Raw genomic sequence first — 9,663 nt, 5'->3', positions numbered from 1 at the left:
CCCCGTTGCTTCTTTTACGCTCCTCCTTGTTTCACTGTCCTAAGTATATTTTTGCTGCCATCATGGACCCAATACCCTTGACTCAGTGCTGCATAGCCCTTCCCTTTGGATATCCCCCATCCCCTTTTCCTTAAATAAATTCAATTTTTCTTTACTCACCATCTGAGATAGCTACTTAGCCTGCCCAGGCACCACGGACTTTAACCTTTCATTTCTTCCTACATTTCTAAGTTCTTCTGGCTGGACTAACAATCAAATTAACAGGAGACAGATTAACAGGAGAAAATAACCAATCTGTTATGTATGTATATTACGGGTTCCATAAGGATATGAAACCTGCAGACAGATGGGGCAGTTGAGGCTTATATATTCCATCTTAAGCTAATGGGGGTGGGGTGGGTCTGAGGATGATGTTGTGGTTTCTGACTTCAAAGGGCAGGAAGGCAATTCACATGGAGATGGAAAGTCAAGTGTTTGGTAAACACCTGTTTGCTGGGCCATCTTTAACAATGGGACACAGAGAGGGCTTGATTAAAAGGGCCCCGTGAGATCCCTTCCTGTCTATCACACAAATTTCATATTAAACTACAGTTATCTGTGGCGATATTACCCTTACTGGAGCAGGTCCTCTATCTAAATTTTTTTAGGCTGCTGGGAGAAGGTCGAAAGTTTTTCCTGAGTCTTTTGTTTCTTGAAAATAAGTAGCTTAAAATAATATCCCAAAGGACATGGTTTGGAGTGGCAAATTCTGCTTCCCCTCAATCCCTAGAAGGACTGGGCCAGTGATAGTCCAGTGGAGATGGGGAAGTTGGGAGGAGCTGTTTTGAGAGAGCGGATATAGTAAGACTGATTTTAGACACGTTGAGTTTGATGTAGAGGATGGAAAAAAAGGGGGCAGGTGTCCTGGGCCTGCCTGGAATTCAGACCAGTAGACACTACTACATCCCACCAGATGCAAGGCGCCGGGCACCCCCATGAGGACTCCAGTAAGGGATGGTGCCCAGGGCACTGCTGGGGTAGAGGTCAAAGACCTCCTTTCCCAAGGGCACTTGTCACAGGAATTTCAGAAGGAATAAGGAAAGTCGCAGTCAGAGGAGTTGGGAGATGATGTAAGAAAAAAAGGAGAGTTCAGGAAGTAGGGGTCAGCAGCGTCAAATGCTGAAAAATGGGAGCAAGAAGGCTGTCGGATTTCACAATCAGGAGGGCACGGGAACCAATACGTGGGTTCGTGTGCTTTATTGGCACAGATGATATATTGCAAAGGGTTGTAGAGTGACTAAAATATTTGTAACTCATATCACAGTCAAGGAACTAGTTTTCTTATACAGAGAGTTCTAAGGAATCCTTAAAAGACCAGCAATGTGATAGAAAATTGAGCAAAGGATAGGAACAGACAATCCACAGAAGGAGAAATCCAAGTGACTCTTAAACATAAGAAAAATGCTTGACCCGTTCACAAAAAGAAATGCAAATTAAAAGTATTCTTTTTCACTTATTAGACCAGCAAAAATAAAACACTTGTGAAAACAATCTGTTGCTGTGGGTGGGTGAATTGGTATAACTTCTATGGAGAGCAATTTAATTCCAAAATGCAAATGCAATTTCATTTCTGTGGATTCAGCACACAGATGCACTCACAGGGGTGGAAAACCCCCATATGTGTGAAGATACTCGTTGCGGCATGATTGTTAGAAATACCTTCAGTGTCCACAGCAGAGAATTTATGGTATATCATCCAGAGTGTTCTTGGCAGCCATTTGAAAGAATGAAGCCACTTTGGATATACTCATGTAGAACTCGCTAAGATATTTTAAGTGAAAAAAGCCAAGGGTAGGAAATGTCCGTAAATGTCTCCATTTGTGTAAAAAAATATGCAGACAGGAATATATGTATGTATATGCTCTGGGGAAAGACACACAGGGGCTGCCTCTGAGCTGCTCTGAGGGTCATGGGGACACCAACGGAGGAAGATGCTTCACTGTGTACTTTTTGGAGCGTTTTGTATCCTGTATTGTGAACGTGTATTAACTACTCAAAAATGAATGAATTGAAATAATAAATGACAATGGGTGGCTGGAGAGGAAGTAAACGCTGCAAACGGAGACGGTTCTCTCAAGATCTTGGGCATTGAGGGGAAGAAGCGTGTTGGGGGTAATAGATCAAGGGGGTCGGAGGATTAAGGGAGTCCTCCCCAGACCCCCCCCCCCATTTGGAAAGGCATTTGAAAGCTAAAGGGAGAGGGGCAGAACCATAGATTGGAAATGGGGGGAGGGGAGGGGTGGGTTCAAAGCAAGAAGATTAACCTTGAGAAGGAGAGAGGGGCTGGAGGGGGCGAGTGACGATATGGATGCTTTGGGGACCCACGGACTCTAAGGGGAGGGACATCGAGGAGAGGGTGAAGGGGGGGATGCAGGACTCTGCCTCATTCATACAACAAATGAGGCATTCTGTGCCAGGCAGAACACAGCAAGCGGCTGGCTGGGGCACAAGGGGTGGGGTGGGCAGGGAGACCAGTTGCATCCTCTGAGCACATTTTCCTAAAGTGGCCTATTTTCAACAATTTTAAGGTAATATGTTTACATGATGATGGTAAGAGTGACGAAAAGACAAATAGATGCAGCCAAGGACGCAAGACAGGGAGGCCCGTGTCCAGGGGACGGAAGGGGTGCCCATTTCGTAGGCTTGCCCCCCTCTGCCCACTCTCTGGGTGGACCACATCCGGAGGCTCATTACATGGTCCCTGCTCTTGAGGAGTTACCGAGTAGTGGAAAAGGCAGTCATTACCAGGTAATTGCAGAATAATGGTGTCACTGCATCTGTGATAAACGATAGGAGGAAAAGTACAGGGTGCCCCAAGGTAATATGCCATCTGATCTGCACCAGGCAGGGAAGGGGTCAGCCCCTGAGGAACTGACATTTTGGCTGAGAACAGATAGAAGAACAGGACTTTTCCGTGTGGAGATGAGTGTGGGAAATACGGAGGGACAGTGCGTTAGAAGGCCTGAGGTGGAAAAGAGTTTGAAGGGAGAAGAGCCCGGATTGCAGAGAACCACAGAAAGAATGGCAGGAGATGAAGCTGCAGAGAGGAAGTTATCTCTGCAAATGAGGTCTTTTCGGCCAGTGTAAGGATTTAAAAAATTTTCCTCTGAGTATCGGGAAGTCATTAAAGGGTTTGGCATAGTGAAATGGCACCATCAGGTCTGCTTTTTAAAAACGCTATTTTGGCCACTGTTGGGTGAGATGATTAAATTGGAGGGGACAGAGATGAAAGGGGTAGATTTTTTAGGAGCCCCTGCGGTGGTCCAGGTGAAAGATGATTGTAGTCAGAGCTGGGATAATTGTAAATGACGGAGATGAGAAGGAATGAATGAGTTTGAGGTCTGCTTTGGAGGTAGAACCAACAAGCTCTGGAGACTGAGTATGAGGCATGGGGGGGGGCAGGCGTCAGGTGGTGATGGGCCCGGTGGTGTCTGTGCAGAAGCAGAGAGGGCCAGGGGCTGAGCCAGAGGGGCCAGGGGGCCGAGCAGGACCCGGGAGGCACGAGATAAGTTCATAGCAGTTGTATGAGAAATAGAATCAGTGACCATTTGGGCTGGAGAACGTGAAGGTGCTGAGATTCTCCGTAAGCACTGAGCAGACTCCGAGCAGGACAGAGGGCCCTGGATGATGTTGGAGGTGACTAGGTGTGTTCGTTAGTTGAGGTTCTCCAGAGAAACAGAAACAGTGGGATATATACAGATATATAGAAAAAGATTCATATGAGGGATTGGTTCACATGATTATGGAGGCTGAGAAATCCCACAGTCTACGTCTACAAGCTGGAGGCCCAGGAAAGCAGGCACTGTCGGTCTTGACTGGGGTCCTAAAGGCCAGAGGACCAGGAGCGCGGATGCCAGAGGGCAGGAAAAAGTGGGTGTCCTTGAATATGGTCTTGGAAGGACAGAAAGAGGGTTCAGCGGCTGGGTGATTTTAGGATATGGTCTCGGAAGGAAGGTCGTTGCAGTAAGGAAGGGCTGATGAATTTGGAGAATAGGCAAGGAGTGGCGTGATGGCGGTGGCCTGATGGAGCAGGACAGGGGAAGCTGCGGAGGTTGTAATGAGAGGGAGAACTCAGAATCCGAGATCTTAGAAGTGGACTGGTTCTGCGTAGAAACACGGTCTAAAGCATGGACATAGTGACAAAAAAGGCTGAAGATGATGACCCTTCTAGGAGGTGAGAATATTGAGGTCAGGGTGTCAGAATTGGTGTGGATTGTGAAGTTGGGGGAGGCATGATAGGGATGTGATGGAAAGAAACACTGTGAGGGAATTGCAGAAATTGTAGGGGAAGTGGGAGCGTGTTCTGCATGGTACTCCCTAGTGTGAAGGGATGTATAAACTATGCTCCAAGAGGGAGGTGGGAGCGAGGCCTGGAATGGACAGTGGAGAACCTGGACAGCTCCCTTTCTCCAGCTAATATAGACAGAGCCCCCCTCTTCCAGGGGAGGGGTGGAGGATCAGCATAGAACTCCGATATTAGTACCATTGCTGTAACTATTTTTATACACAGTTTTCCATCACTACTGCTTTCTGTACACTCCAACATTTAGTTGAGAAGGCGGAGCAGCTTAAAGATAAAAGAGGGGATTTCAAAAGAAAACAAAATCACTAACTCAAAAGATATGTGACCCCTTATGTCCATAGCAGCATTATTTGCAATAACCAAGACATGCAAACAACCTAAGTGTCCACTGATGGATGAATGGATAAAGAAGTTGTGATATAAAGATGTTGTGTAGTGGAACATTATTCATCTATAAAAAAGAGGAAATCCTACCGTTTGTGACAATATGGATGCACCTCAAAGACATTAAGCTAAGTGAATAAGTCAGACAGAGAAAGACAAATACTGTATGATCTCACTTACATGTGAAATCTATATATTTTTCTCTCTTCCTCTCCTATTCTGTTTTATTTTGTTAATCTCCCACACCCAGCATAGTGAACAGGTATGTAGCAGTTTTTCAGTCTTGGAAATTGGTTGTGTTTTTTTCCTTCTATATATCCACTTTTTATTATTGAGAGTGTTACAGATGCCCCCCATTCCCCCCCTTACCCTCCTCCACCCGTCTCCCACTCCTCCCCAGGCCCCCGCCTGTCCATTGTCTGTGTCCATGGGCTGTGCATATGTGCTTATAAGTTCTTAGGTCAATCTCTTCCCGCCCTCCTTCCCGCCTTCCCTCTGAGATCTGTCCGTCTGTTCCCTGCTTCCATGTCAGTGGTCCTATCTTGTTTGTCAGTCTCTTCTAAAAAAACACAAAACACCAAAAACCAAACGCATAGAAAAAGAGATCCAATTTGTGGTTCCAGAGGCAAGGGGGCAGGAGGAGGAATTGGAAGCAGGTGGACAAAAATACAAACTCCCAGTTATAAGATAAATAAGTTCTAGGGATGTAATGTACAGCACTATGTATGCTATATGGAAAAGTTGTCAAGAGAGTAAATCCTAAGAGCTCTCATCACAAGGAGATTTTTTTTTTTCATTTTTTCCTTGCCTTCTTTCTTTTATCTTTATTGTGTTTATATGAGAATATGAATGCTAGCTGAATCTATGTGGTAATCATTTCACGATATATTTAGACCAAACCATCATGCTATATGCCTTAAACTTACACAGTGACGTATGTCAATCATTTCTCAATAAACTAGAAAAAAAAAGCGAGGGGATCTCAGTGTCACTAACACACAGTTCTTCCACTCAGGCAGCTGGAGTCCTTCTGGACCTTCCTGATGGTGACACTGATGCCCACAACACAGGGGACTAAGAGGGCATGCATGAAAGGCTGTCACAGGCGATTAACTTCCTGTGCATTTTCCGGTGTCCCTCACGGACTGGCTCACGGATTCTGTTTGCTTTTCCTTTCCCACTTCCTGCTGTCCAGCCAGTTTGGAGTTAGCGCAGAGAATATTTTTATATTGGCAAAATGGTAAACATTGCATTCATGGTAGGAAAAAAAAGGTCACATTCCAATGTTAAATACCAGGGATTCATTTATTACCTGCCTTTGGGGATTATCAAAGCAGGGTTTCTTCCCTTTAGTTTAGCAAATTTTGAGTCTTAAATTTATGTCAGTCCACAAAGATAAATTTTAAGTTTTCTTTAACCACTTGTCCCTAAGCTGCCTCCTTCTCATCCAAATGTCAGAGTACAGAACACGTAAGGAGTGTAGGGATACAGAACTGTGTGTCAATAATTGGAGCTGAGCCTGCCCCTGCACCCCTCTAGGTGGCTACTTCTTGGCTTGTTGGCTACACCTCACCCTTCCTCTCCCAAGAACTGAAATGCCTGCCAGTAGAGCTTTATGTGGCCTCAGTCCCTGAGATAACACAAGGATGTCCTCGCTGTCTGCCTGCATCCCTCCAGCCTCGCTCTCTCCATCCCTTTGCACTGTCTCGAGATCAACTTTTTAAAAGTGCAACTCACATCCCCTCACACGTCGGCCATCAGAGTGAAGTCCAACTCCTCCAAGGCACATGTGAGGTTCTGGCCACTTCCTCCATTGCCTCTTTGCCTATTTATTTGTCTGTTTTCCCCACCAGACTGTCATGTAAGCTTCTGGGAGGTTAGGACTGTGTCTCACTCTCTGTTTTTCACTGGATAGGTGCATAATTAATTAATACATCAAAAGCAGTGCAAGGGCCATTAAAAACATCTGCCCAGTCATAGTTCAGAAACACTTGCTGGAAAGGCTCATGCTCCTTGTTAATTGCCTTTGCAGAATTGTGAATGGTCAGTCACTTTATGGTATGAGCTGCTCATGTGTTCAGTGACCATCACTTTTGGCTAAAAGCCAGAACTCTTGGTTTGACAGAGGATTTTTGCCTTGCTCCCAGGTAGAAGAGAGAATCTGGAACATGTTGGTTGGATTTTGACTACTGGAGTGCTTGAATGATCTCTGGGGATAATGACGTGGGAAATGAACTGTTAGAACTAATCTAGGAAATCCAGGACCTAGGACCACAGGTTACAGGCTCAAAGAGCAGTGGCATTTAAACCGACCTATTGTTGAAGTTATTTTGTGAATTCCTAATTCCTCTTGTAAGACACCAAGACTTGCTGGGAACTGTCTTCCATCTTTGGACGGTTCCAATGTTCAGTAGGATATGTCGAAAGCGGTAGGTCCTTGGTTAATGTTTATTGAATGATTAAATAGGGACTAAGTTAGTTGTCTCCTCCATTTGCACATGATTGCTCAAGGGAATGGAAACAGAATATTGAAGAACTTCTAGACACTCTTCACAACAGAGCAATTACCACCTGCCCCATCCCCTGGGGTTTGCCCTGGGCCCCCCCCCCCCCCCCCCCCCCCCCCCCCCCCCCGAGAACAGCTCACCCAATTAACAGTTTATTCAAACTGGCTGTAACTCCAGCGCATCTTGCCTTGGAATCACTAAGGCAAATGGGCCACGCTGCTAATTTTCAAGTTTCATCTTTAAGGACTTTAATGCTTTTTCTCCATCCCCATACTTTTTCTGTCAATTGTGGGAAATTCCTTCAAAGAGGGACTGTGAAAACAGGAAAAGCTAATGAATTTTCTTTGCTGAAAGTAATAAAAATAGGAATGGGGAGCCATGAAGATGGGGGCATTCTGAAGGGTCGTTAGGTCTGCCTCTCTTTGTCATTGCTGAGTAGCCGTTGCGTGTCAACCCACAGTGGGCACAGTTAGTGGGTAGGATCCCCGCACAGCAAGTTCATCCATATGCAAACACAGTGGCCCCAATTGCTTTGTAATAGAGAGCAACATGGCCTGTGCCCTTAAAATACATCATTTGGGCAGCTGCCAGCTGGCTGATTTATCCCAGCTGGCCAGAAACGGCCCTGAGATCATCAGCGCTTTTGTTAATTGAGAGAGAGGGGCAGAGGAATCAAGATATTCCTGGGACCAGGCATTCATTAGCCACCTGGCCTCCCTAAATTATGATCCTGCCATGACTTTTCCAGTGCATCAACTGAAATTTTAATACTTGGAATGTAATAATAACTCGGAACATGTCATTTCCTAAATAAGCAATGCCCTTCTGAACTCACTGGAGAAGGGAGCCCAGGGAATGGTTAAATGGCACAGATAAAACGATTAAAGGGCTCTCTTCTCCAACGAGCAGTGTGGGGGTGACCCTGGAAGTTCTGTCCACAACAGCAACTACAAACAGATGCGATATATGAATGAACCTCTGGGTCAAAGTCCCTGATTTTTATTCATTTGTTCTATTCGTATAGTGTCTTAACAGGACCAGCTCCAGAAAAAATGGTGAAACAGATGATAATAGCAGCTAACAATTTTAGAGCACTTATTCTGCACGACCGCCGTGCGTGTAGATTATACCACACACTCCTCAGAGCAAACTCACATGACGCTCTTATCATTCCACAGGGATCTGCACTCCCCAAGGCAGGGACTCCCCCTGCTTGTTCACCTGTTTATCCCCAGCACCCAGAACAGTCCCTGGCACACATTAGCTACTCAGTATGTTTGGTGAATGAATGAATGACTCTTCATTTTAGAGGAGACAGTCCAGGTGTGGCAGAGTTAGTAGCCTGTCCCAGTTGTTCAGCTCTAGAAAGTGAGAGAGCCAGGATTCACACCCTCGTTCACCATCCTCAAGCATCCTTGCTTCTGGGTTCTCAGAGCCCCGTCAGCCTCCCATTCAGGCCTGTTCCTCCCATGCTCTGCTCTGCAGTGCTCTGATATGGACTGAGTGTTGTGGCCCCACAGCCTCAATTCATATGTTGGAGCCCTGCCCCGCCAGTGTGATGATGTGTGAAGGTAGAGCCTTTGGGAGGTAATCAGGTTTAGATGAAGTTATAAGGGTGGGGCCCCCACAATGGGATTAGTGTCCTAATAAAAGAGGAAGACCAGAACTCTGTCTGCCCCCTGAGGACACAGTGAGAAGTGGGCCATCAGCAAACCACGAAGTAGGTCTTATCAGGAATCAACTCTGCCGGCACTTTGATCTTGGACTTCCCAGCTTCCAGAACTATGAAAAATAAATGTTTGTTGTTTAAACCATCCGTTTTTGCTATTTTGTTATGGCAGCTCAAGCACACTAAGACACACTCATCAAAACGTACCTATCCCGTGTCCCATTCATTTAGCTCTGCTGTCTACCATTCAGCAACAACTGGTGATAGGATGAGCTTCCCGCCTCCCCTTTCTGCTCTCCCCAAACCCTCCAACATCTGTGTAGTACATCAGAGTTTACACAGAGAGTTCACATATGTGATTTCACATGATCCTCAAAACCAGCTTATGAAAAGGTAGGACAGTCATTACTATCCTCATTTTACACATAAATAAACCAAGGCTTCGCAGGGTCAAGTGACTTACCATGACCACACAGCAAGGACTAGACTCAGCTCTGGCTCCCTAACCCAGTGTCCTTTCCTCAATACCACATTGTGGACAATGCCAAAATGTGTCATTCGTTCAGCAGCAGGTCACCTTGCAACTGGAGGCTGATGGAGAGGCAGGATGCCAACGTGGCTAAGTGATTCATGTATGGTGGCGTTTTTGGCAGGTGAGTCAACCTCACATGACTCCAGGTTGGCAGGGGTCTATCTTTCCTACACCTAAGCCTGGGGCAGGATCATTTTTTCTGAAAATCTTCAAAGAGCTGACAAACAAG

Source organism: Miniopterus natalensis, chromosome 2, assembly GCF_054644295.1.
Source record: "Miniopterus natalensis isolate mMinNat1 chromosome 2, mMinNat1.hap1, whole genome shotgun sequence".
NCBI classification, from domain to species: domain Eukaryota; kingdom Metazoa; phylum Chordata; class Mammalia; order Chiroptera; family Miniopteridae; genus Miniopterus; species Miniopterus natalensis.
The sequence above is the reverse complement of the archived record's forward strand: the minus strand, read 5'-3'. Positions refer to the sequence as shown.